Raw genomic sequence first — 27,128 nt, forward strand, 5'->3', positions numbered from 1 at the left:
CAAATAATGTGGGCGTCTTATTTGGCGCTAAAAAATATGGGCGTCGCTTTTGTCTCCACATTATTTAAGTCTCATTTTTCATTGCTTCTGGTTGCTAGAAGCTTGTTCTTTGGCATTTTTTTCCCATTCCTGAAACTGTCATTTAAGGAATTTGATCAATTTTGCTTTATATGTTGTTTTTTCTCTTACATATTGCAAGATGTCTCACGTTGCATCTGAGTCAGAAGATACTACAGGAAAATCGCTGTCTAGTGCTGGATCTACCAAAGCTAAGTGTATCTGCTGTAAACTTTTGGTAGCTATTCCTCCAGCTGTTGTTTGTATTGATTGTCATGACAAACTTGTTAATGCAGATAATATTTCCTTTAGTAAAGTACCATTGCCTGTTGCAGTTCCTTCAACATCTAAGGTGCAGAATGTTCCTGATAACATAAGAGATTTTGTTTCTGAATCCATAAAGAAGGCTATGTCTGTTATTTCTCCTTCTAGTAAACGTAAAAAATCTTTTAAAACTTCTCTCCCTACAGATGAATTTTTAAATGAACATCATCATTCTGATTCCGATGACTCTTCTGGTTCAGAGGATTCTGTCTCAGAGGTTGATGCTGATAAATCTTCATATTTATTTAAAATGGAATTTATTCGTTCTTTACTTAAAGAAGTTCTAATTGCTTTAGAAATAGAGGATTCTGGTCCTCTTGATACTAATTCTAAACATTTGGATAAGGTATTTAAATCTCCTGTGGTTATTCCAGAAGTTTTTCCTGTTCCTAATGCTATTTCTGCAGTAATTTCCAAAGAATGGGATAAATTGGGTAATTCATTTACTCCTTCTAAACGTTTTAAGCAATTATATCCTGTGCCGTCTGACAGATTAGAATTTTGGGACAAAATCCCTAAAGTTGATGGGGCTATTTCTACCCTTGCTAAACGTACTACTTATTCTTACGTCAGATGGTACTTCGTTTAAGGATCCTTTAGATAGAAAAATTGAATCCTTTCTAAGAAAAGCTTATCTGTGTTCAGGTAATCTTCTTAGACCTGCTATATCTTTGGCTGATGTTGCTGCAGCTTCAACTTTTTGGTTGGAAACTTTAGCGCAACAAGTAACACATCATGATTCTCATGATATTATTATTCTTCTTCAGCATGCTAATAATTTTATCTGTGATGCCATCTTTGATATTATCAGAGTTGATATCAGGTTTATGTCTCTAGCTATTTTAGCTAGAAGAGCTTTATGGCTTAAGACTTGGAATGCTGATATGGCTTCTAAATCAACTCTACTTTCCATTTCTTTCCAGGGTAACAAATTATTTAGTTCTCAGTTGGATTCTATTATTTCAACTGTTACTGGTGGGAAAGGAACTTTTTTACCACAGGATAAAAAATCTAAAGGTAAAAACAGGGCTAATAATAGTTTTCGTTCCTTTCGTTTCAACAAAGAACAAAAGTCTGATCCTTCATCCTCAGGAGCAGTTTCAGTTTGGAAACCATCTCCAATCTGGAATAAATCCAAGCCAGCCAGAAAGGCAAAGCCTGCTTCTAAGTCCACATGAAGGTGCGGCCCTCATTCCAGCTCAGCTGGTAAGGGGGCAGGTTACGTTTTTTCAAAGAAATTTGGATCAATGCTGTTCACAATCTTTGGATTCAGAACATTGTTTCAGAAGGGTACAGAATTGGTTTCAAGATGAGACCTCCTGCAAAGAGATTTTTTCTTTCCCATGTCCCAGTAAATCCAGTAAAAGCTCAAGCATTTCTGAATTGTGTTTCAGATCTAGAGTTGACTGGAGTAATTATGCCAGTTCCAGTTCAGGAACAGGGGATGGGGTTTTATTCAAATCTCTTCATTGTACCAAAGAAGGAGAATTCCTTCAGACCAGTTCTGGATCTAAAAATATTGAATCGTTATGTAAGGATATACCAACGTTCAAGATGGTAACTAAGGACTATCTTGCCTTTTGTTCAGCAAGGGAATTATATGTCCACAATAGATTTACAGGATGCATATCTGCATATTCCGATTCATCCAGATCATTATCAGTTCCTGAGATTCTCTTTTCTGGACAAGCATTACCAGTTTGTGGCTCTGCCGTTTGGCCTAGCTACAGCTCCAAGAATTTTTACAAAGGTTCTCGGTGCCCTTCTGTCTGTAATCAGAGAACAGGGTATTGTGGTATTTCCTTATTTGGACGATATCTTGGTACTTGCTCAGTCTTTACATTTAGCAGAATTTCATACGAATCGACTTGTGTTGTTTCTTCAAGATCATGGTTGGAGGATCAATTTACCAAAAAGTTCATTGATTCCTCAGACAAGGGTAACCTTTCTGGGTTTCCAGATAGATTCAGTGTCCATGACTCTGTCTTTAACAGACAAGAGATGTCTAAAACTGATTGCAGCTTGTCGAAACCTTCAGTCACAATCATTCCCTTCGGTAGCCTTATGCATGGAAATTCTAGGTCTTATAACTGCTACATCGGACGCGATCCCCTTTGCTCGTTTTCACATGCGACCTCTTCAGCTTTGTATGCTGAATCAATGGTGCAAGGATTACACAAAGATATCTCAATTAATATCTTTAAAACCGATTGTTCGACACTCTCTAACGTGGTGGACAGATCACCATCGTTTAATTCAGGGGGCTTCTTTTGTGCTTCCGACCTGGACTGTAATTTCAACAGATGCAAGTCTCACAGGTTGGGGAGCTGTGTGGGGATCTCTGACGGCACAAGGAGTTTGGGAATCTCAGGAGGTGAGATTACCGATCAATATTTTGGAACTCCGTGCAATTTTCAGAGCTCTTCAGTTTTGGCCTCTTCTGAAGAGAGAATCGTTCATTTGTTTTCAGACAGACAATGTCACAACTGTGGCATACATCAATCATCAAGGAGGGACTCACAGTCCTCTGGCTATGAAAGAAGTATCTCGAATTTTGGTTTGGGCGGAATCCAGCTCCTGTCTAATCTCTGCGGTTCATATCCCAGGTGTAGACAATTGGGAAGCGGATTATCTCAGTCGCCAAACGTTGCATCCGGGCGGATGGTCTCTTCACCCAGAGGTATTTCTTCAGATTGTTCAAATGTGGGAACTTCCAGAAATAGATTTGATGGCGTCCCATCTAAACAAGAAACTTCCCAGGTATCTGTCCAGATCCCGGGATCCTCAGGCGGAAGCAGTGGATGCATTATCACTTCCTTGGAAGTATCATCCTGCCTATATCTTTCCGCCTCTAGTTCTTCTTCCAAGAGTAATCTCCAAGATTCTGAAGGAATGCTCGTTTGTTCTGCTGGTAGCTCCGGCATGGCCTCACAGGTTTTGGTATGCGGATCTTGTCCGGATGGCCTCTTGCCAACCGTGGACTCTTCCGTTAAGACCAGACCTTCTGTCACAAGGTCCTTTTTTCCATCAGGATCTGAAATCCTTAAATTTAAAGGTATGGAGATTGAACGCTTGATTCTTGGTCAAAGAGGTTTCTCTGACTCTGTGATTAATACTATGTTACAGGCTCGTAAATCTGTATCTAGAGAGATATATTATAGAGTCTGGAAGACTTATATTTCTTGGTGTATTTCTCATCATTTTTCTTGGCATTCTTTTAGAATACCGAGAATTTTACAGTTTCTTCAGGATGGTTTAGATAAAGGTTTGTCCGCAAGTTCCTTGAAAGGACAAATCTCTGCTCTTTCTGTTCTTTTTCACAGAAAGATTGCTATTCTTCCTGATATTCATTGTTTTGTACAAGCTTTGGTTCGTATAAAACCTGTCATTAAGTCAATTTCTCCTCCTTGGAGTTTGAATTTGGTTCTGGGGGCTCTTCAAGCTCCTCCGTTTGAACCTATGCATTCATTGGACATTAAATTACTTTCTTGGAAAGTTTTGTTCCTTTTGGCCATCTCTTCTGCCAGAAGAGTTTCTGAATTATCTGCTCTTTCTTGTGAGTCTCCTTTTCTGATTTTTCATCAGGATAAGGCGGTGTTGCGAACTTCTTTTGAATTTTTACCTAAAGTTGTGAATTCCAACAACATTAGTAGAGAAATTGTGGTTCCTTCATTATGTCCTAATCCTAAGAATTCTAAGGAGAAATCGTTGCATTCTTTGGATGTTGTTAGAGCTTTGAAATATTATGTTGAAGCTACTAAATCTTTCCGAAAGACTTCTAGTCTATTTGTTATCTTTTCCGGTTCTAGAAAAGGCCAGAAAGCTTCTGCCATTTCTTTGGCATCTTGGTTGAAATCTTTAATTCATCTTGCCTATGTTGAGTCGGGTAAAACTCCGCCTCAGAGAATTACAGCTCATTCTACTAGGTCAGTTTCTACTTCCTGGGCGTTTAGGAATGAAGCTTCGGTTGATCAGATTTGCAAAGCAGCAACTTGGTCCTCTTTGCATACTTTTACTAAATTCTACCATTTTTATGTATTTTCTTCTTCTGAAGCAGTTTTCTCCAACATAGGTGTGTCCGGTCCACGGCGTCATCCTTACTTGTGGGATATTCTCTTCCCCAACAGGAAATGGCAAAGAGCCCAGCAAAGCTGGTCACATGATCCCTCCTAGGCTCCGCCTTCCCCAGTCATTCTCTTTGCCGTTGTACAGGCAACATCTCCACGGAGATGGCTTAGAGTTTTTTTAGTGTTAACTGTAGTTTTTATTATTCAATCAAGAGTTTGTTATTTTAAAATAGTGCTGGTATGTACTATTTACTCTGAAACAGAAAAGAGATGAAGATTTCTGTTTGTAAGAGGAAAATGATTTTAGCAACCGTTACTAAAATCGATGGCTGTTCCACACAGGACTGTTGAGAGGAATTAACTTCAGTTGGGGGAACAGTGAGCAGACTTTTGCTGCTTGAGGTATGACACATTCTAACAAGACGATGTAATGCTGGAAGCTGTCATTTTCCCTATGGGATCCGGTAAGCCATTTTTATTACAGACAGTAAATAAGGGCTTCACAAGGGCTTTTTAAGACTGTAGACATTTTCTGGGCTAAATCGATTTATATATAAACATATTTTATACTCCATAGCCTTGAGGATTTATTTTAATCTTGGGAATTTTGTAAAATAACCGGCAGGCACTGTATTGGACACCTTATTCTCTAGGGGCTTTCCCTAATCATAGGCAGAGTCTCATTTTCGCGCCTGTATTGCGCACTTGTTTTTGAGAAGCATGACATGCAGATGCATGTGTGAGGAGCTCTGATACATAGAAAAGACTTTCTGAAGGCGTCATTTGGTATCGTATTCCCCTTTGGGCTTGGTTGGGTCTCAGCAAAGCAGATACCAGGGACTGTAAAGGGGTTAAATATAAAAACGGCTCCGGTTCCGTTATTTTAAGGGTTAAAGCTTCCAAATTTGGTGTGCAATACTTTTAAGGCTTTAAGACACTGTGGTGAAATTTTGGTGAATTTTGAACAATTCCTTCATACTTTTTCGCAATTGCAGTAATAAAGTGTGTTCAGTTTAAAATTTAAAGTGACAGTAACGGTTTTATTTTAAAACGTTTTTTGTACTTTGTTATCAAGTTTATGCCTGTTTAACATGTCTGAACTGCCAGATAGACTGTGTTCTGAATGTGGGGAAGCCAAGGTTCCTTCTCATTTAAATAGATGTGATTTATGTGACACAAAATTTAGAGAAAATGATGCCCAAGATGATTCCTCAAGTGAGGGGAGTAAGCATGGTACTGCATCATCCCCTCCTTCGTCTACACCAGTCTTGCCCACACAGGAGGCCCCTAGTACATCTAGCGCGCCAATACTCCTTACTATGCAACAATTAACGGCTGTAATGGATAATTCTATCAAAAACATTACACTTATCAGCGAAAGCGCGACTGCTCTGTTTTAGAAAATACTGAAGAGCATGAGGACGCTGATGATATTGTTTCTGAAGGGCCCCTACACCAGTCTGAGGGGGCCAGGGAGGTTTTGTCTGAGGGAGAAATTTCAGATTCAGGGAAAATTTCTCAACAAGCTGAACCTGATGTGATTACATTTAAATTTAAGTTGGAACATCTCCGCGCTCTGCTTAAGGAGGTGTTATCCACTCTGGATGATTGTGAGAATTTGGTCATCCCAGAGAAACTATGTAAAATGGACAAGTTCCTAGAGGTCCCGGGGCCCCCCGAAGCTTTTCCTATACCCAAGCGGGTGGCGGACATTGTAAATAAAGAATGGGAAAGGCCCGGTATACCTTTCGTCCCTCCCCCCATATTTAAAAAATTGTTTCCTATGGTCGACCCCAGAAAGGACTTATGGCAGACAGTCCCCAAGGTCGAGGGGGCGGTTTCTACTCTAAACAAACGCACCACTATACCCATAGAAGATAGTTGTGCTTTCAAAGATCCTATGGATAAAAAATTAGAAGGTTTGCTTAAAAAGATGTTTGTTCAGCAAGGTTACCTTCTACAACCAATTTCATGCATTGTCCCTGTCACTACAGCCGCGTGTTTCTGGTTCGATGAGCTAGAAAAGGCGATAACTAGTAATTCTCCTTCTTATGAGGAGATTATGGACAGAATCCGTGCTCTCAAATTGGCTAATTCTTTCACCCTAGACGCCACTTTGCAATTGGCTAGGTTAGCGGCGAAAAATTCTGGGTTTGCTATTGTGGCGCGCAGAGCGCTTTGGTTAAAATCTTGGTCAGCGGATGCGTCTTCCAAGAACAAATTGCTTAACATTCCTTTCAAGGGGAAAACGCTGTTTGGCCCTGACTTGAAAGAGATTATCTCTGATATCACTGGGGGCAAGGGCCACGCCCTTCCTCAGGATAGGTCTTTCAAGGCCAAAAATAAACCTAATTTTCGTCCCTTTCGTAGAAACGGACCAGCCCCAAGTGCTACGTCCTCTAAGCAAGAGGGTAATGCTTCTCAAGCCAAGCCAGCCTGGAGACCGATGCAAGGCTGGAACAAGGGAAAGCAGGCCAAGAAACCTGCCACTGCTACCAAGACAGCATGAGATGTTGGCCCCCGATCCGGGACCGGATCTGGTGGGGGGCAGACTCTCTCTCTTCGCTCAGGCTTGGGCAAGAGATGTTCTGGATCCTTGGGCGCTAGAAATAGTCTCCCAAGGTTATCTTCTGGAATTCAAGGGGCTTCCCCCAAGGGGGAGGTTCCACAGGTCTCAATTGTCTTCAGACCACATAAAAAAACAGGCATTCTTACATTGTGTAGAAGACCTGTTAAAAATGGGAGTAATTCATCCTGTTCCATTAGGAGAACAAGGGATGGGGTTCTACTCCAATCTGTTCGTAGTTCCCAAAAAAGAGGGAACGTTCAGACCAATCTTAGATCTCAAGATCCTAAACAAGTTTCTCAAGGTTCCATCGTTCAAAATGGAAACCATTCGAACAATTCTTCCTTCCATCCAGGAAGGTCAATTCATGACCACGGTGGATTTAAAGGATGCGTATCTACATATTCCTATCCACAAGGAACATCATCGGTTCCTAAGGTTCGCATTCCTGGACAAGCATTACCAGTTCGTGGCACTTCCGTTCGGATTAGCCACTGCTCCAAGGATTTTCACAAAGGTACTAGGGTCCCTTCTAGCGGTGCTAAGACCAAGGGGCATTGCAGTAGTACCTTACTTGGATGACATTCTGATTCAAGCGTCGTCCCTTCCTCAAGCAAAGGCTCACACGGACATTGTCCTGGCCTTTCTCAGATCTCACGGATGGAAAGTGAACGTAGAAAAGAGTTCTCTATCTCCGTCAACAAGGGTTCCCTTCTTGGGAACAATAATAGACTCCTTAGAAATGAGGATTTTTCTGACAGAGGCCAGAAAAACAAAACTTCTAAACTCTTGTCAAATACTTCATTCCGTTCCTCTTCCTTCGATAGCGCAGTGCATGGAAGTAATAGGTTTGATGGTAGCGGCAATGGACATAGTTCCTTTTGCGCGCATTCATCTAAGACCATTACAACTGTGCATGCTCAGTCAGTGGAATGGGGACTATACAGACTTGTCTCCGACGATACAAGTAAATCAGAGGACCAGAGATTCACTCCGTTGGTGGCTGTCCCTGGACAACCTGTCACAGGGGATGAGCTTCCGAAGACCGGAGTGGGTCATTGTCACGACCGACGCCAGTCTGATGGGCTGGGGCGCGGTCTGGGGACCCCTGAAAGCTCAGGGTCTTTGGTCTCGGGAAGAATCTCTTCTACCGATAAATATTCTGGAACTGAGAGCGATACTCAATGCTCTCAAGGCTTGGCCTCAGCTAGCAAAGGCCAAGTTCATACGGTTTCAATCAGACAACATGACGACTGTTGCGTACATCAACCATCAGGGGGGAACAAGGAGTTCCCTGGCGATGGAAGAAGTGACCAAAATCATTCAATGGGCGGAGACTCACTCCTGCCACTTGTCTGCAATCCACATCCCAGGAGTGGAAAATTGGGAAGCGGATTTTCTGAGTCGTCAGACATTACATCCGGGGGAGTGGGAACTCCATCCGGAAATCTTTGCCCAAATTACTCAACTGTGGGGCATTCCAGACATGGATCTGATGGCCTCTCGTCAGAACTTCAAGGTTCCTTGCTACGGGTCCAGATCCAGGGATCCCAAGGCGACTCTAGTAGATGCACTAGTAGCACCTTGGACCTTCAAACTAGCTTATGTATTCCCGCCGTTTCCTCTCATCCCCAGGCTGGTAGCCAGGATCAATCAGGAGAGGGCATCGGTGATCTTGATAGCTCCTGCGTGGCCACGCAGGACTTGGTATGCAGACCTGGTGAATATGTCATCGGCTCCACCATGGAAGCTACCTTTGAGACGAGACCTTCTTGTTCAAGGTCCGTTCGAACATCCGAATCTGGTCTCACTCCAACTGACTGCTTGGAGATTGAACGCTTGATCTTATCAAAGCGAGGGTTCTCAGATTCTGTTATTGATACTCTTGTTCAGGCCAGAAAGCCTGTAACTAGAAAAATTTACCACAAAATATGGAAAAAATATATCTGTTGGTGTGAATCTAAAGGATTCCCTTGGGACAAGGTAAAAATTCCTAAGATTCTATCCTTTCTTCAAGAAGGATTGGAGAAAGGATTATCTGCAAGTTCCTTGAAGGGACAGATTTCTGCCTTGTCTGTGTTACTTCACAAAAAGCTGGCAGCTGTGCCAGATGTTCAAGCCTTTGTTCAGGCTCTGGTTAGAATCAAGCCTGTTTACAAACCTTTGACTCCTCCTTGGAGTCTCAACTTAGTTCTTTCAGTTCTTCAGGGGGTTCCGTTTGAACCCTTACATTCCGTTGATATTAAGTTATTATCTTGGAAAGTTTTGTTTTTGGTTGCAATTTCTTCTGCTAGAAGAGTTTCAGAATTATCTGCTCTGCAGTGTTCTCCTCCTTATCTGGTGTTCCATGCAGATAAGGTGGTTTTACGTACTAAACCTGGTTTTCTTCCGAAAGTTGTTTCTAACAAAAACATTAACCAGGAGATAGTCGTGCCTTCTTTGTGTCCGAATCCAGTTTCAAAGAAGGAACGTTTGTTGCACAATTTGGATGTTGTTCGCGCTCTAAAATTCTATTTAGATGCTACAAAGGATTTTAGACAAACATCTTCCTTGTTTGTTGTTTATTCTGGTAAAAGGAGAGGTCAAAAAGCAACTTCTACCTCTCTCTCTTTTTGGATTAAAAGCATCATCAGATTGGCTTATGAGACTGCCGGACGGCAGCCTCCTGAAAGAATCACAGCTCATTCTACTAGGGCTGTGGCTTCCACATGGGCCTTCAAGAACGAGGCTTCTGTTGATCAGATATGTAAGGCAGCGACTTGGTCTTCACTGCACACTTTTACCAAATTTTACAAGTTTGATACTTTTGCTTCTTCTGAGGCTATTTTTGGGAGAAAGGTTTTGCAAGCCGTGGTGCCTTCCATTTAGGTGACCTGATTTGCTCCCTCCCTTCATCCGTGTCCTAAAGCTTTGGTATTGGTTCCCACAAGTAAGGATGACGCCGTGGACCGGACACACCTATGTTGGAGAAAACAGAATTTATGTTTACCTGATAAATTACTTTCTCCAACGGTGTGTCCGGTCCACGGCCCGCCCTGGTTTTTTAATCAGGTCTGATAATTTATTTTCTTTAACTACAGTCACCACGGTATCATATGGTTTCTCCTATGCAAATATTCCTCCTTTACGTCGGTCGAATGACTGGGGAAGGCGGAGCCTAGGAGGGATCATGTGACCAGCTTTGCTGGGCTCTTTGCCATTTCCTGTTGGGGAAGAGAATATCCCACAAGTAAGGATGACGCCGTGGACCGGACACACCGTTGGAGAAAGTAATTTATCAGGTAAACATAAATTCTGTTTTTGGTAGAAAAGTACTTCAGGCAGCGGTTTCAGTTTGAATCTTCTGCTTATGTTTTTCGTTAAACTTTATTTTGGGTGTGGATTATTTTCAGCAGGAATTGGCTGTCTTTATTTTATCCCTCCCTCTCTAGTGACTCTTGTGTGGAAAGATCCACATCTTGGGTAATCATTATCCCATACGTCACTAGCTCATGGACTCTTGCTAATTACATGAAAGAAAACATAATTTATGTAAGAACTTACCTGATAAATTCATTTCTTTCATTGTAGCAAGAGTCCATGAGGCCCGCCCTTTTTTTGTGGTGATTATGATTTTGTATAAAGCACAATTATTCCAATTCCTTATTTCTTCTGTTAAGTGTGATCAGTCCACGGGTCATCATTACTTGTGGGATATTAACTGCTCCCCTACAGGAAGTGCAAGAGGATTCACCCAGCAGAGTTGCTATATAGCTCCTCCCCTCTACGTCACCTCCAGTCATTCTCTTGCACCCAACGACTAGATAGGATGTGTGAGAGGACTATGGTGATATATTTAGTTTTTATATCTTCAATCAAAAGTTTGTTATTTTATAATAGCACCGGAGTGTGTTATTCCTTCTCTGGTAGAATTTGAAGAAGAATCTACCTGAGTTTTTCTATGATTTTAGCCGGAGTAGTTAAGATCATATTGCTGTTTCTCGGCCATCTGAGGAGAGGTAAACTTCAGATCAGGGGACAGCAGGCAGATTAATCTGCAAAGAGGTATGTAGCAGTTTATTATTTTCTGACATGGAATTGATGAGAAAATCCTGCCATACCGTTATAATGTAAACTCAGCCTTGAATGCAGTAGATGTAGCTGATATCAGGCTGTCATGTATGTATATTTTACACTTCAGTTTTCTGGGAAATGGTACTTCTCTGGCTTTTAAACTGTATACATAGACTTAACCTATTTTGCAGGGACTTGCAATAGGTTTTAAATGACAATTAATTATTGAGGTAAAACGTTTTTTTGCTGGCATGTAAAAACGTTTTTTTCTCTGAGGTACTGGGTGAAAAAATGTTTTGGGCACTTTTTTTCCACTTGGCAATAGTTTTGATTTAAATTAGAGCAGTTCACTGATCCCTCTCACTGTTATGTGTGTGGGGGAGGGGCCATTTTGGTGCTTTCACTATGCATCAGAAAAACTCAGTCAGAGGTTCATTTTCTTCCTGCATGATCCGGTTCATCTCTACAGAGTTCAGGGATCTCAAGAGTCTTTTTTGAGGGAAGTAATCATTCACAGCAGAGCTGTGCTGATTGTATTGACTGTGATATAAAAAACGTTTATTTGTGTATTTTTTTCTGCTGCCTGGGTTAGTTATCATTTGCTGAGGGGAACAATCCTTTGCTAAAACTGTATATTCTGACAAAGATTGATGCTATAACTTAATTATTTTATCTGTTATAATATTTTCTGTGCTTCTTAAAGGCACAGTTCGTTTTCATATTATTTGTAAATTACTTTGAAAAGTATTTCCAAGTTGCTGTTTATTTGCTAGTGTGTTAAACATGTCTGATTCAGAGGAATATCTCTGTGCTATATGTGTTAATGCCAAAGTGGAGCCCAATAGAAATTTATGTACTAAATGTATTGATGCTACTTTAAAAAATAGTCAATCTGTACAAATTGAACATATTTCACCAAACAACGAGGGGAGAGTTATGCCGACTAACTCGCCTCACGTGTCAGTACCTGCATCTCCCGCTCAGGAGGTGCGTGATATTGTAGCGCCGAGTGCATCTGGGCGGCCATTACAAATCACATTACAAGATATGGCTACTGTTATGACTGAAGTTTTGGCTAAACTACCAGAACTAAGAGGTAAACGTGATCACTCTGGGATGAGAACAGAGTGCGCTGATAATGCAAGGGCCATGTCTGATACTGCGTCACAGTTTGCAGAACGTGAAGACGGAGAGCTTCATTCTGTGGGTGACGGTTCTGATCCAAATAAACTGGACTCAGACATTTCAAATTTTAAATTTAAGCTTGAGAACCTCCGTGTGTTACTAGGGGAGGTATTAGCGGCTCTGAATGATTGTAACACAGTTGCAATCCCAGAAAAAATGTGTAGGTTGGATAAATATTTTGCGGTACCGACGAGTACTGACGTTTTTTCCTATACCTAAGAGACTTACTGACATTGTTACTAAGGAGTGGGATAGACCCGGTGTGCCTTTCTCACCCCCTCCTATATTCAGAAAAATGTTTCCAATAGACGCCGCCACACGGGACTTATGGCAAATGGTCCCTAAGGTGGAGGGAGCAGTTTCTACTTTAGCTAAGCGTACCACTATCCCAGTGGAGGATAGCTGTGCTTTTTCAGATCCAATGGATAAAAAAATAGAGGGTTACCTTAAGAAAATGTTTGTTCAACAAGGGTTTATATTGCAACCTCTTGCATGTATTGCGCCTGTCACGGCTGCAGCAGCATTTTGGTTTGAGTCTCTGGAAGAGACACTTCAATCATCCACACTAGATGACATCACACACAAACTTAAATTCCTTAAGTTAGCTAATTCATTTATTTCAGATGCCGTAGTACATTTAACTAAACTTGCGGCTAAAAATTCAGGATTCGCCATTCAGGCACGCAGAGCTCTGTGGCTAAAATCCTGGTCAGCTGATGTTACGTCTAAATCTAAATTGCTTAATATTCCTTTCAAAGGGCAGACCTTATTCGGGCCCGGCTTGAAAGAGATTATTGATGACATTACAGGAGGTAAAGGTCATGCCCTGCCTCAGGACAAGGCCAAAGCCAAGGCTAGACAGTCCAATTTTCGTTCCTTTCGTAATTTCAAAGCAGGAGCAGCATCAACTTCCTCTGCACCAAAACAGGAAGGAGCTGTTGCTCGCTACAGACAAGGCTGGAAACCTAACCAGTCCTGGAACAGGGGCAAACAGGCCAGAAAACCTGCTGCTGCCCCTAAGACAGCATGAATTGAGGACCCCCGATCCGGGACCGGATCTAGTGGGGGGCAGACTTTCCCTCTTCGCCCAGGCTTGGGCAAGAGATATTCAGGATCCCTGGGCGTTAGAGATCATATCTCAGGGATACCTTCTGGACTTCAAATCCTCTCCCCCAAGAGGGAGATTTCATCTGTCAAGGTTGTCAACAAACCTAACAAAGAAGGAAGCGTTTCTACGCTGCGTACAAGATCTTTTATTAATGGGAGTGATCCATCCAGTTCCGCGGTTGGAACAAGGACAAGGGTTTTACTCAAATCTGTTTGTAGTTCCCAAAAAGAGGGAACCTTCAGGCCAATCTTGGATTTAAAGATCCTAAACAAATTCCTAAGAGTTCCATCGTTCAAGATGGAAACTATTCGAACAATTTTGCCCATGATCCAAGAGGGTCAGTACTTGACCACAGTGGATTTAAAGGATGCTTACCTTCACATACCGATTCACAGAAGTCATTACCGGTATCTAAGGTTTGCCTTTTTAGACAGGCATTACCAGTTTGTAGCTCTTCCATTCGGACTGGCTACGGCTCCAAGAATCTTCACAAAGGTTCTGGGCACTCTTCTGGCGGTACTAAGACCGCGAGGAATTTCAGTAGCTCCGTACTTAGACGACATACTGATACAAGCTTCAAGCTTTCAAACTGCCAAATCTCATACAGAGATAGTACTGGCATTTCTAAGGTCGCATGGATGGAAAGTGAACGAAGAGAAAAGTTCTCTCTTTCCACTCACAAGAGTTCCCTTCCTGGGGACTCTGATAGATTCTGTAGAAATGAAGATTTACCTGACAGAGGACAGGTTAACAAAACTTCAAAATGCATGCCGTGTCCTTCATTCCATTCAAGAGACCAGAAATTCTCTTCTATGGTGGCTTTATCGGCCACATCTGTCCAGGGGAATGCCATTCAGCAGGCCAGACTGGTCAATTGTAACAACAGACGCCAGCCTACTAGGTTGGGGCGCTGTCTGGAATTCTCTGAAGGCTCAGGGACTATGGAATCAGGAGGAGAGTCTTCTTCCAATAAACATTCTGGAATTGAGAGCAGTCCTCAATGCTCTTCTGGCTTGGCCCCAGTTAGCAACTCGGGGGTTCATCAGGTTCCAGTCGGACAACATCACGACTGTAGCTTATATCAACCATCAGGGAGGGACAAGAAGCTCCCTAGCAATGATGGAAGTATCGAAGATAATTCGCTGGGCAGAGTCTCACTCTTGCCACCTGTCTGCAATCCACATCCCGGGAGTGGAGAACTGGGAGGCGGATTTCTTAAGTCGTCAGACTTTTCATCCGGGGGAGTGGGAACTTCATCCAGAGGTCTTTGCCCAAATACTTCCACGTTGGGGCAAACCAGAGATAGATCTCATGGCGTCTCGACAGAACGCCAAGCTTCCGCGCTACGGGTCCAGATCCAGGGATCCGGGAGCGGTCCTGATAGATGCCTTGACAGCACCATGGACCTTCAGGATGGCTTATGTGTTTCCACCTTTCCCGATGCTTCCTCGATTGATTGCCAGAATCAAACGGGAGAAAGCATCAGTGATTCTAATAGCGCCTGCATGGCCACGCAGGACTTGGTATACAGATCTGGTGGACATGTCATTCTGTCCACCTTGGTCGTTACCTCTGAAACAGGACCTTCTGATTCAGGGTCCTTTCAAACATCAAAATCTAACTTCTCTGAAGCTGACTGCTTGGAAATTGAACGCTTGATCTTATCAAAGCGTGGTTTTTCTGAGTCAGTTATTGATACCTTAATACAGGCTAGGAAGCCTGTTACCAGAAAGATTTACCATAAAATATGGCGTAAATACCTATATTGGTGCGAATCCAAAGGTTACTCTTGGAGTAAGGTTAGGATTCCTAGGATATTGTCTTTTCTACAAGAAGGTTTAGAAAAGGGGTTATCCGCTAGTTCCTTAAAGGGACAGATCTCAGCTCTGTCCATTCTGTTACACAAGCGTCTGTCAGAAGTTCCAGACGTTCAGGCTTTTTGTCAGGCTTTGGCCAGGATTAAACCTGTGTTTAAAGCTGTGGCTCCACCATGGAGTTTAAACCTTGTTCTTAACGTTTTACAGGGTGTTCCGTTTGAACCCCTTCATTCCATTGATATAAAGTTGTTATCTTGGAAAGTTCTATTTTTAATGGCTATTTCCTCGGCTCGAAGAGTCTCTGAGTTATCAGCCTTACATTGTGATTCTCCTTATTTGATTTTTCACTCGGATAAGGTAGTTCTGCGTACTAAGCCTGGGTTCTTACCTAAGGTAGTCACTAACAGGAATATCAATCAGGAGATTGTTGTTCCATCCTTGTGCCCAAATCCTTCTTCGAGGAAGGAACGTCTTTTGCACAATCTGGATGTAGTTCGTGCCCTTAAATTTTATTTACAGGCAACTAAAGATTTTCGACAAACGTCTTCCCTGTTTGTCGTTTACTATGGTCAGAGGAGAGGTCAAAAAGCTTCTGCTACCTCTCTCTCTTTTTGGCTTCGTAGCATAATTCGTTTAGCTTATGAGACTGCTGGACAGCAGCCTCCTGAAAGAATTACAGCTCATTCCACTAGAGCTGTGGCTTCCACTTGGGCCTTTAAGAATGAGGCCTCTGTTGAACAGATTTGCAAGGCTGCAACTTGGTCTTCGCTTCATACTTTTTCCAAATTTTACAAATTTGACACTTTTGCTTCCTCGGAGGCTATTTTTGGGAGAAAGGTTCTTCAGGCAGTGGTTCCTTCTGTATAAAGAGCCTGCCTATCCCTCCCGTCATCCGTGTACTTTTGCTTTGGTATTGGTATCCCACAAGTAATGATGACCCGTGGACTGATCACACTTAACAGAAGAAAACATAATTTATGCTTACCTGATAAATTCCTTTCTTCTGTAGTGTGATCAGTCCACGGCCCGCCCTGTTTTTTAAGGCAGGTAAATATTTTTTAAATTATACTCCAGTCACCACTACACCCTTGGCTTCTCCTTTCTCGTTGGTCCTTGGTCGAATGACTGGAGGTGACGTAGAGGGGAGGAGCTATATAGCAACTCTGCTGGGTGAATCCTCTTGCACTTCCTGTAGGGGAGCAGTTAATATCCCACAAGTAATGATGACCCGTGGACTGATCACACTACAGAAGAAAGGAATTTATCAGGTAAGCATAAATTATGTTTTTATATGCTTTCGCACTTTTTTATCACCCCACTTCTTGGCTATTCGTTAAACTGAATTGTGGGTGTGGTGAGGGGTGTATTTATAGGCATTTTGAGGTTTGGGAAACTTTGCCCCTCCTGGTAGGAATGTATATCCCATACGTCACTAGCTCATGGACTCTTGCTAATATGAAAGAAATGAATTTATCAGGTAAGTTCTTACATAAATTATGTTTTTTCTGGTCCCTAAGAGGATTTCGGACATTGTTACTAAGGAGTGGGATAGACCAGGTATTCCGTTCGCTCTCCCTCCTACTTTAAAGAAAATGTTTCCCATATCAGACACCATGCGGGACTCGTGGCAGACGGTCCCTAAGGTGGAGGGAGCTATTTCTATCCTGGCTAAGCGTACAACTATACCTATTGAGGACAGTTGTGCTTTCAAAGATCCTATGGATAAAAAATTAGAGGGTCTCCTAAAGAAAATATTTGTTCATCAGGGTTTTCTTCTCCAACCTATAGCGTGCTCTTCAGGTTGAGACCCCATTAGATGATATTCTGGATAGAATTAGGGCTCTCAAGCTAGCTAATTCTTTCATTACAGATGCCGCTTTTCAACTGGCTAAATTAGCGGCAAAGAATTCAGGTTTTGCCATTTTAGCGCGTAGAGCGTTATGGCTTAAGTCCTGGTCTGCTGATGTGTCATCAAAAACTAAGCTTTTAGCCATCCCTTTCAAGGGTAAAACCCTATTCGGGCCTGAACTGAAAGAGATCATTTCAGACATCACTGGAGGGAAAGGCCATGCCCTTCCTCAGGATAAGACAAATAAGATGAGGACCAAACAAATAATTTTCATTCCTTTCGAAACTTCAAAGGTGGTCCCTCTACCTCTTCCCCTGCTGCAAAGCAAGAGGGGAATTTTGCTCAATCCAAGTCAGTCTGGAGACCTAACCAGACTTGGAACAAGGGTAAACAGGCCAAGAAGCCCGCTGCTGTCACCAGGACAGCATGAAGGGGTAGCCCCCGATCCGGGACCGGATCTAGTAGGGGGCAGACTTTCTCTCTTTGCTCAGGCTTGGGCAAGATACGTTCAGGACTCCTGGGCTTTAGAAATCGTAACCCAGGGGGGTATCTTCTAGATTTCATAGATTCTCCTCCAAGGGGGAGATTCCATCTTTCTCAATTGTCTGTAAACCAGACAAAAAGAGAGGCGTTCTTACGCTGTGTAGAAGACCTATATACCATGGGAGTGATCTGCCCAGTTCCGAAAACAGAACAGGGGCAGGGGTTCTACTCCAATCTGTTTGTGGTTCCCAAAAAAGAGGGAACTTTCAGACCAATTTTAGATCTCAAGATCCTGAACAAATTCCTCAGAGTCCATCCTTCAAGATGGAGACCATTTGGACTATTTTACCAATGATCCAGGAGGGTCAATATATGACCACCGTGGACTTAAAAGGATGCGTATCTACACATCCCTATCCACAAAGATCATCGCCAGTTCCTCAGGTTCGCCTTTCTGGACAAGCATTACCAGTTTGTGGCCCTTCCTTTCGGGTTGGCCACAGCTCCCAGAATTTTCACAAAGGTGCTAGGGTCCCTTCTGGCGGTTCTAAGGCCACGGGGCATAGCAGTGGTGCCTTATCTGGACGATATCTTAATTCAGGCGTCGACTTACCAACCAGCCAAGTCTCACATGGACATCGTGTTGGCTTTTCTCACGGGTGGAAGGTGAACGTAAAAAAGAGTTCACTTCTCCCTCTCACAAGAGTTCTATTCCTGGGAACTCTGATAGATTCGGTGGACATGAAAATTTTTCTGCCGAGCTCTTCATTCCATTCCTCGGCCGTCAGTGGCTCAGTGTATGGAGGTAATCGGACTAATGGTAGCGCCAAAGGACATAGTTCCGTTTGCTCGCTTGCATCTCAGACCACTGCAACTATGCATGCTCGAACAGTGGAATGGGGATTATGCAGATTTATCTCCTAAGATAAATCTGGATCAAGAGAACAGAGACTCTCTTCTTTGGTGGTTGTCACAGGATCATCTGTCCCAGGGAATGTGTTTCCGCAGGCCAGCGTGGGTCATAGTGACGACGGACGCCAGCCTATTGGGCTGGGGTGCAGTCTGGAATTCCCTGAATGCACAGGGTTTGTGGACTCAGGAGGAGGCTCTCCTCCCGATAAATATTCTAGAACTGAGAGCGATATTCAACGCGCTTCAGGCGTGGCCTCAGCTGGCTTCGGCCAGATTCATAAGATTCCAGTCAGACAATATCACGACTGTAGCATATATCAATCATCAGGGGGGAACAAAAAGTTCTCTAGCGATGATAGAGTTTACCAAAATAATTCGATGGGCAGAGACTCACTCTTGCTATCTATCAGCAATCTATATCCCAGGAGTGGAGAACTGGGAAGCGGATTTTCTAAGTCGTCAGACTTTTCATCCGGGGGAGTGGGAACTCCATCCGGAGGTGTTTGCACAATTGATTCAGCAATGGGGCACACCAGAATTGGATCTGATAGTGTCTCGTCAGAACGCCAAACTTCCTTGTTACGGGTCCAGGTCAAGGGATCCTCAGGCAGTACTGATAGATGCTCTAGCAGTACACTGGTCCTTCAACCTGGCTTATGTGTTTCCACCATTTCCTCTCCTTCCTCGTTTGATTGCCAGAATCAAACATGAGAGAGCTTCGGTGATTTTGATAGCACCTGCGTGGCCACGCAGGACTTGGTATGCAGACCTGGTGGACATGTCATCTCTTCCACCATGGACTCTGCCACTGAGACAGGACCTTCTGATTCAAGGTCCGTTCCAGCATCCAAATCTAGTTTCTCTGCGGCTGACTGCTTGGAGATTGAACGCTTGATTTTATCCAAGCGGGTTTTCTCTAAGTTGATCATAGATACCTTGATTCAGGCTCGAAAGCCTGTCACTAGGAAAATTTATCATAAGATATGGCGTAAATATCTTTATTGGTGCGAATCCAAAGGCTCAGGATCAGGATTCCTAGGATTTTGTCCTTTCTCCAAGAAGGATTGGAGAAGGGGCTATTAGCTAGTTTCTTAAAGGGACAGATATCTTCTTTATCAATTCTACTGCACAAGCGTCTGGCAGATGTTCCAGACGTTCAGTCGTTCTGTCAGGCTTTAGTTAGAATCAAGCCTGTGTTTAAACCTGTTGCTCCGCCATGGAGTTTGAATTTAGTTCTTAAAGTTCTTCAAGGGGTTCCGTTTGAACCTATGCATTCCATAGATATTAAGCTTTTATCTTGGAAAGTTCTGTTTTTAGTTGCTATCTCTTCGGCTCGAAGAGTTTCTGAACTATCTGCATTGCAATGCGACTCGCCTTATCTTGTTTTCCATGCTGATAAGGTGGTTTTGCGTACCAAACCTGGGTTCCTTCCTAAGGTTGTTACTAATAGGAATATCAATCAGGAAATTGTTGTTCCTTCTCTGTGTCCTAATCCTTCCTCTAAGAAGGAGCGTCTGTTGCACAACTTGGACGTGGTTCGTGCTTTGAAGTTTTACTTGCAAGCAACCAAAGATTTCCGTCAAACATCTTCTTTGTTTGTTGTCTATTCTTGAAAACGTAGAGGTCAAAAAGCTACGGCTACCTCTTTCTTTTTGGCTGAAAAGCATCATCCGTTTGGCATACGAGACTGCTGGACAGCGGCCTCCTGAAAGGATTACAGCTCACTCTACTAGAGCGGTGGCTTCCACATGGACTTTTAAAAATGATGCTTCTGTTGAACAGATTTGTAAGGCTGCGACTTGGTCTTCGCTTCATACCTTTTCCAAATTTTCCAAATTTGATACTTTTGCTTCTTCGGAGGCTATTTTTGGGAGAAAAGTTCTTCAAGCAGTGGTGCCTTCTGTTTAATCATCTGTCTTGTCCCTCCCGTTCATCCGTGTCCTGTAGCTTTGGTATTGTATCCCACAAGTAAAGGATGAATCCGTGGACGCGTCGTACCTTATAGAAGAAAAGTAAATTTATGCTTACCTGATAAATTAATTTCTTCTATGGTACGACAAGTCCACGGCCCGCCCTGTCATTTTAAGACAGATTATATATTTTTTATTTTAAACTTCAGTCACCTCTGCACCTTGTAGTTTCTCCTTTTTCTTCCTGTACCTTCGGTCGAATGACTGGGGGGTGGAGCTAAGGGAGGAGCTATATAGACAGCTCTGCTGTGGTGCTCTTTGCCACTTCCTGTTAGCAGGAGGATAATATCCCACAAGTAAAGGATGAATCCGTGGACTCGTCGTACCATAGAAGAAATTAATTTATCAAGTAAGCATAAATTTACTTTTTTTGGTGTGAATCCAAAGGCTACTCATGGAGTAGAGTTAGGATTCCCAGGATTCTGTCTTTTCTCCAAGAAGGATTGTAGAAAGGGTTATCAGCGAGTTCCTTAAAGGGACAAATCTCTGCTTTGTCAATTTTACTACACAAACGTTTGGCAGATGTTCCAGACGTTCAGTCTTTTTGTCAGTCTCTAACCAGAATTAAGCCTGTGTTTAGACCAATTGCTCCACCCTGGAGTTTGAATTTAGTTCTTAATGTTCTTCAAGGGGTTCCGTTTGAACCTATGCATTCCATAGATATTAAGTTGTTATCTTGGAAATTTTTATTTTTGGTTGCTATTTCTTCTGCTCGTAGAATTTCTGAGCTTTCAGCATTACAATGTGATTCGACTTATCTTATCTTCCATTCTGATAAGGTGGTTTTACGTACCAAACCTGGTTTCCTTCCTAAGGTTGTTTCTAATAAGAATATTAATCAGGAAATTGTGGTTCCTTCATTATGTCCTAACCCTTCTTCTAAGAAGGAGCGTATGTTGCATAACTTGGACGTGGTCCGTGCCCTGAAGTTTTACTTGCAGGCGACTAAGGATTTCTGTCAATCATCTTCATTATTCATTGTTTTTTCTGGAAAGCGTATGGGTCAGAAAGCTAAGGCTACCTCTTTCTTTTTGGCTGAAGAGTATAATCCGTCTGGCGTATGAGACTGCTGGACAGCAGCCTCCTGAAAGAATTACGGCTCATTCTACTAGGGCTGTGGCTTCCTCATGTGCATTTAAAAACTATGCTTCTGTTGAACAGGTTTGCAAGGCTGCAACTTGGTCGTCTCTTCACACTTTTTCCAAATTTGATACTTTTGCTTCTTCTGAGGCTGGTTTTGGGAGAAAGGTTCTTCAAGCAGTGGTGCCTTCCGTTTAGGTCCCTGTCTTGTCCCTCCCTTTCATCCGTGTCCTGTAGCTTTGGTATTGTATCCCACAAGTAAGGATGAAAACCGTGGACTCGTCATATCTTGTAGAAGAAAGGGAAATTTATGCTTACCTGATAAATTTATTTTCTCCAACATAGGTGTGTCCGGTCCACGGCGTCATCCTTACTTGTGGGATATTCTCTTCCCCAACAGGAAATGGCAAAGAGCCCAGCAAAGCTGGTCATATGATCCCTCCTAGGCTCCGCCTACCCCAGTCATTCTCTTTGCCGTTGCACAGGCAACATCTCCACGGAGATGGCTAAGAGTTTTTTGGTGTTTAAATGTAGTTTTTATTCTTCAATCAAGTGTTTGTTATTTTAAAATAGTGCTGGTATGTACTATTTACTCTGAAACAGAAAAGAGAAGAAGATTTCTGTTTGTAAGAGGAAGATGATTTTAGCACACGTTACTAAAATCGATTGCTGTTTCCACACAGGACTGTTGAGATGAAGTAACTTCAGTTGGGGGAAGCAGTTGGCAGACTTTTCTGCCTGAGGTATGACTGGCCACATTTCTAACACGACTTGGTAATGCTGGAAGGCTGTCATTTTCCCTATGGGGACCGGTAAGCCATTTTCTTAGATTAAGTAAAAGAATAAAGGCTTTATAAGGGCTTAAAAAACTGGTAGACATTTTTCTGGGCTAAAACGATTACTTTGCTAAGCATATTTGACAGATTATAGCTCTTTATAGTTATTATAATCTTGGGGATTGTTGTTAAAAAACGGCAGGCACTGTATGGACACCTTTTTCAGATGGGGGCCTTCTCTAGTCACAGGCAGAGCCTCATTTTCGCGCCACTAATGCGCAGTTGTTTTTGGAAGGCAAGGCATGCAGATGCATGTGTGAGGAGCTAAAATCCACTGAAAAAGCTTATAGAAGGCGTCATTTGGTATCGTATTCCCCTCTGGGCTTGGTTGGGTCTCAGCAAAGCAGATTTCTGGGACTGTATAGGGGTTAAATGTAAAAACGGCTCCGGTTCCGTTATTTTAAGGGTTAAAGCTTTCAAATTTGGTGTGCAATACTTTTAAGGCTTTAACCCCTTAATGACCACAGCACTTTTCCATTTTCTGTCCATTTGGGACCAAGGCTATTTTTACATTTTTGCAGTGTTGGTGTTTAGCTGTAATTTTCCTCTTACTCTTTTACTGTACCCACACATATTATATACCGTTTTTCTCGCCATTAAATGGACTTTCTAAAGATACCATTATTTTCATCATATCTTATCATTTACTATAAAAGAAAATATAAAATATGAGGAAAAAATGGAAAAAAACACACTTTTTCTAACTTTGTCCCCCAAAATCTGTTACACATCTACAACCACCAAAAAACACCCATGCTAAATAATTTCTAAATTTTGTCCAGAGTTTAGAAATACCCAATGTTTGCACGTTCTTTGCTTTTTTTTGCAAGTTATAGGGCAATAAATATAAGTAGCACTTTGCTATTTCCAAACCACTTTTTTTCAAAATGAGCGCTAGTTACATTGGAACCCTGATATCTGTCAGGAATACCTGAATATCCCTTGACATGTATATATTTTTTTTTAGAAGACATCCCAAAGTATTGATCTAGGCCCATTTTGGTATATTTCATGCCACCATTTCACCGCCAAATGCGATCAAATAAAAAAAATTGTTCACTTTTTCACAAATTTTTTCACAAACTTTAGGATTCTCACTGAAATTATTTACAAACAGCTTGTGCAATTATGGCATAAATGGTTGTAAATTTTTCTCTGGAATCCCCTTTGTTCAGAAATAGCAGACATATATGGCTTTGACGTTGCTTTTTGGTAATTAGAAGGCCGCTAAATGCCACTGCGCACCATGCATGTATTATGCACAGCAGGGAAGGGGTTAATAAGGGAGCATGTAGGGAGCTTTTTGGGGTAATTTTAGCTTTAGTGTAGTGTAGTAGACAACCCCAAGTATTGATCTAGGCCCATTTTGGTATATTTCATGCCACCATTTCACCGCCAAATGCGATCAAATAAAGAAAAACGTTAAATTTTTCAAAATTTTAGATTTCTCACTGAAATCATTTACAAACATTTTGTGCAATTATGGCACAAATGGTTGTAAATGCTTCTCTGGGGTCTCCTTTGTTCAAAAATAGCAGACATATATGGATTTGGTGTTGCTTTTTGGTAATTAGAAGGCCGCTAAATGCCACTGCGCACAACACGTGAATTATGCCCAGCAATGAAGGGGTTAATTAGGTAGCTTGTATGGAGTTTGCAGGGTTAATTTTAGCTTTAGTGTAGAGATCAGCTTCCCACCTGACACATCAGACCCCCTGATCCCTCCCAAAGAGCTCTCTTTCCTCCCCCACCCCAAAAATTGTCCCCGCCATCTTAAGTACTGGCAGAAAGTCTGCCAGTACTAAAATAAAAGGTATCCTTTTTTTATATATAGCATATTTACATATGCTGCTGTGTAAGATTCCCCCCTTAGCCCCCAACCTCCCTGATCCCCCCCAATACAGCTCTCTAACCCTCCCCCTCTGCCTTATTGGGGGCCATCTTGGGTACTGGCAGCTGTCTGCCAGTACCCAGTTTGCATGTAAAAATGTCTATTTTTTTTTTATTTTTGTTTTTTCTGCAGTGTAGCTTCCCCCCCCCCCAAGACTAATCCCCCACCCCCTCCCAGATCCCTTAGATTACTTTATTCAGGGATTTTATCCCTCCTTTCTCCCCATAATAAAAAAACCCTTTCTGTAGTGTAAGTGGTTCCCACCCGCTCCCTCCCCGTGCACGCGCCCGCCCACCACCCCCCGTGCGCGCCCCCGGCGATCCCGCCCCCCTCTTTTACCAAGAAGCCATCGATGGCCGCCCACCCACCTCCCACTTCAGCTCCCACCCACCAACGAATGCGGCCATCGATGTCCGGTGCAGAGAGGGCCACAGAGTGGCTCTCTCTGCACCGGAGGGGTAAAAAATGTTATTGCAGGATGCCTCAATATCGAGGCATCCTGCAATAACCGGAAAACAGCTGGAAGTGATCAGGATCGCTTCCAGCTGCTTTCCACACTGAGGACGTGCAGGGTACGTTCTCAGGCATTAACTGCCTTTTTTCTGAGGACGTACCCTGCACGTCCTCAGTCGTTAAGGGGTTAAGACACTGTGGTGAAATTTTGGTGAATTTTGAACAAATGCTTCATACTTTTTCGCATATTCAGTAATTAAGTGTGTTCTGTTTAAAATTTAAAGTGACAGTAACGGTTTTATTTTAAAACGTTTTTTGTGCTTTGTTGACAAGTTTAAGCCTGTTTAACATGTCTGAACCATCAGATAAACGATGTTCTATATGTATGAAAGCCAATGTGTCTCCCCATTTAAATATATGTGATAATTGTGACATGGTGTCCAAACAAAGTAGGGACAATGATGCCACAGATAATAATAGTGCCCAAGATGATTCTTCAGATGAGGGGAGTAAGCATGGTACTGCATCACCCCCTTCTGTGTCTACACCAGTTTTGCCCACACAAGAGGCCCCTAGTACATCTAGTGCGCCAATACTTATTACTATGCAACAATTAACGGCTGTTATGGATAATTCTATTGCAAATATTTTATCTAAAATGCCTACTTATCAAAGAAAGCGCAATTGCTCTGTTTTAAACACTGAAGAGCAAGAGGACGCTGATGATAACGCTTCTGACATACCCTCACACCAATCTGAAGGGGCCAGGAGGGAGGTTTTGTCTGAGGGAGAAATTTCAGATTCAGGAAAAATTTCTCAACAAGCTGAACCTGATGTTGTAACATTTAAATTTAAATTAGAACATCTCCGCGCACTGCTTAAGGAGGTATTATCTACTCTGGATGATTGTGACAATTTGGTCATTCCAGAGAAATTATGTAAGATGGACAAGTTCCTAGAGGTTCCGGTGCCCCCCGATGTTTTTCCTATACCCAAGCGGGTGGCGGACATAGTAAACAAGGAATGGGAAAGGCCCGGCATACCTTTTGTGCCTCCCCCTATATTTAAGAAATTATTTCCTATAGTCGACCCCAGAAAGGACTTATGGCAGACAGTCCCTAAGGTCGAGGGGGCGGTCTCTACTCTAAACAAACGCACTACTATTCCCATAGAAGATAGTTGTGCTTTTAAAGATCCTATGGATAAAAAATTAGAGGGTTTGCTTAAAAGAATGTTTGTTCAGCAAGGTTACCTTCTTCAACCAATTTCATGCATTGTTCCTGTCACTACGGCAGCGTGTTTCTGGTTCGAAGAACTAGAAAAGTCGCTCAATAAAGAATCTTCGTATGAGGAGGTTATGGACAGAGTTCATGCACTTAAATTGGCTAACTTTTTTATTCTAGATGCCGCTTTGCAATTAGCGAGATTAGCGGCGAAAAATTCAGGGTTTGCTATTGTGGCGCGCAGAGCGCTCTGGCTAAAGTCTTGGTCAGCGGATGTGTCTTCCAAGACAAAATTGCTTAACATCCCTTTCAAGGGCAAGACACTGTTTGGTCCTGATTTGAAAGAGATTATTTCAGACATCCACGGAGGAAAGGGCCACGCCCTTCCTCAGGATAGGTCTTTTAAGGCTAGAAATAAGCCTAATTTTCGTCCCTTTCGCAGAAACGGACCAGCCTCTACTTCTACATCCTCTAAGCAAGAGGGTAATACTTCTCAACCCAAACCAGCCTGGAGACCGATGCAAGGCTGGAACAAGGGTAAGCAGGCCAAGAAGCCTGCCACTGCTACCAAAACAGCATGAAGGGATGGCCCCCGATCCGGGACCGGATCTGGTGGGGGGCAGACTTTCTCTCTTTGCTCAGGCCTGGGCAAGAGATGTTCAGGATCCTTGGGCACTAGAAATAGTTTCTCAAGGTTATCTCCTGGAATTCAAGGAACTACCCCCAAGGGGAAGGTTCCACAGGTCTCAATTATCTTCAAACCAAATAAAAAGACAGGCATTCTTACATTGTGTAGAAGACCTGTTAAAGATGGGAGTAATTCATCCAGTTCCAATAAGAGAACAAGGGATGGGGTTTTACTCCAACCTGTTTATAGTTCCCAAAAAAGAGGGAACATTCAGACCAATTCTAGATCTCAAGATCCTAAACAAATTTCTCAGGGTTCCATCGTTCAAAATGGAAACCATTCGAACGATCCTTCCTACCATCCAGGAAGGTCAATTTATGACCACGGTGGATTTAAAGGATGCGTACCTCCATATTCCTATCCACAAGGAACATCATCAGTTCCTAAGGTTCGCTTTTCTGGACAAGCATTACCAGTTTGTGGCACTTCCTTTCGGATTAGCCACTGCTCCGAGAATTTTCACAAAGGTACTAGGGTCCCTTCTAGCGGTTCTAAGACCAAGGGGCATTGCAGTAGTACCTTACTTGGACGACATCCTGATTCAAGCGTCGTCTCTGTCAAAAGCA

Source organism: Bombina bombina, chromosome 1 (genome assembly GCF_027579735.1).
Source record: "Bombina bombina isolate aBomBom1 chromosome 1, aBomBom1.pri, whole genome shotgun sequence".
Lineage (NCBI taxonomy): Eukaryota > Metazoa > Chordata > Amphibia > Anura > Bombinatoridae > Bombina > Bombina bombina.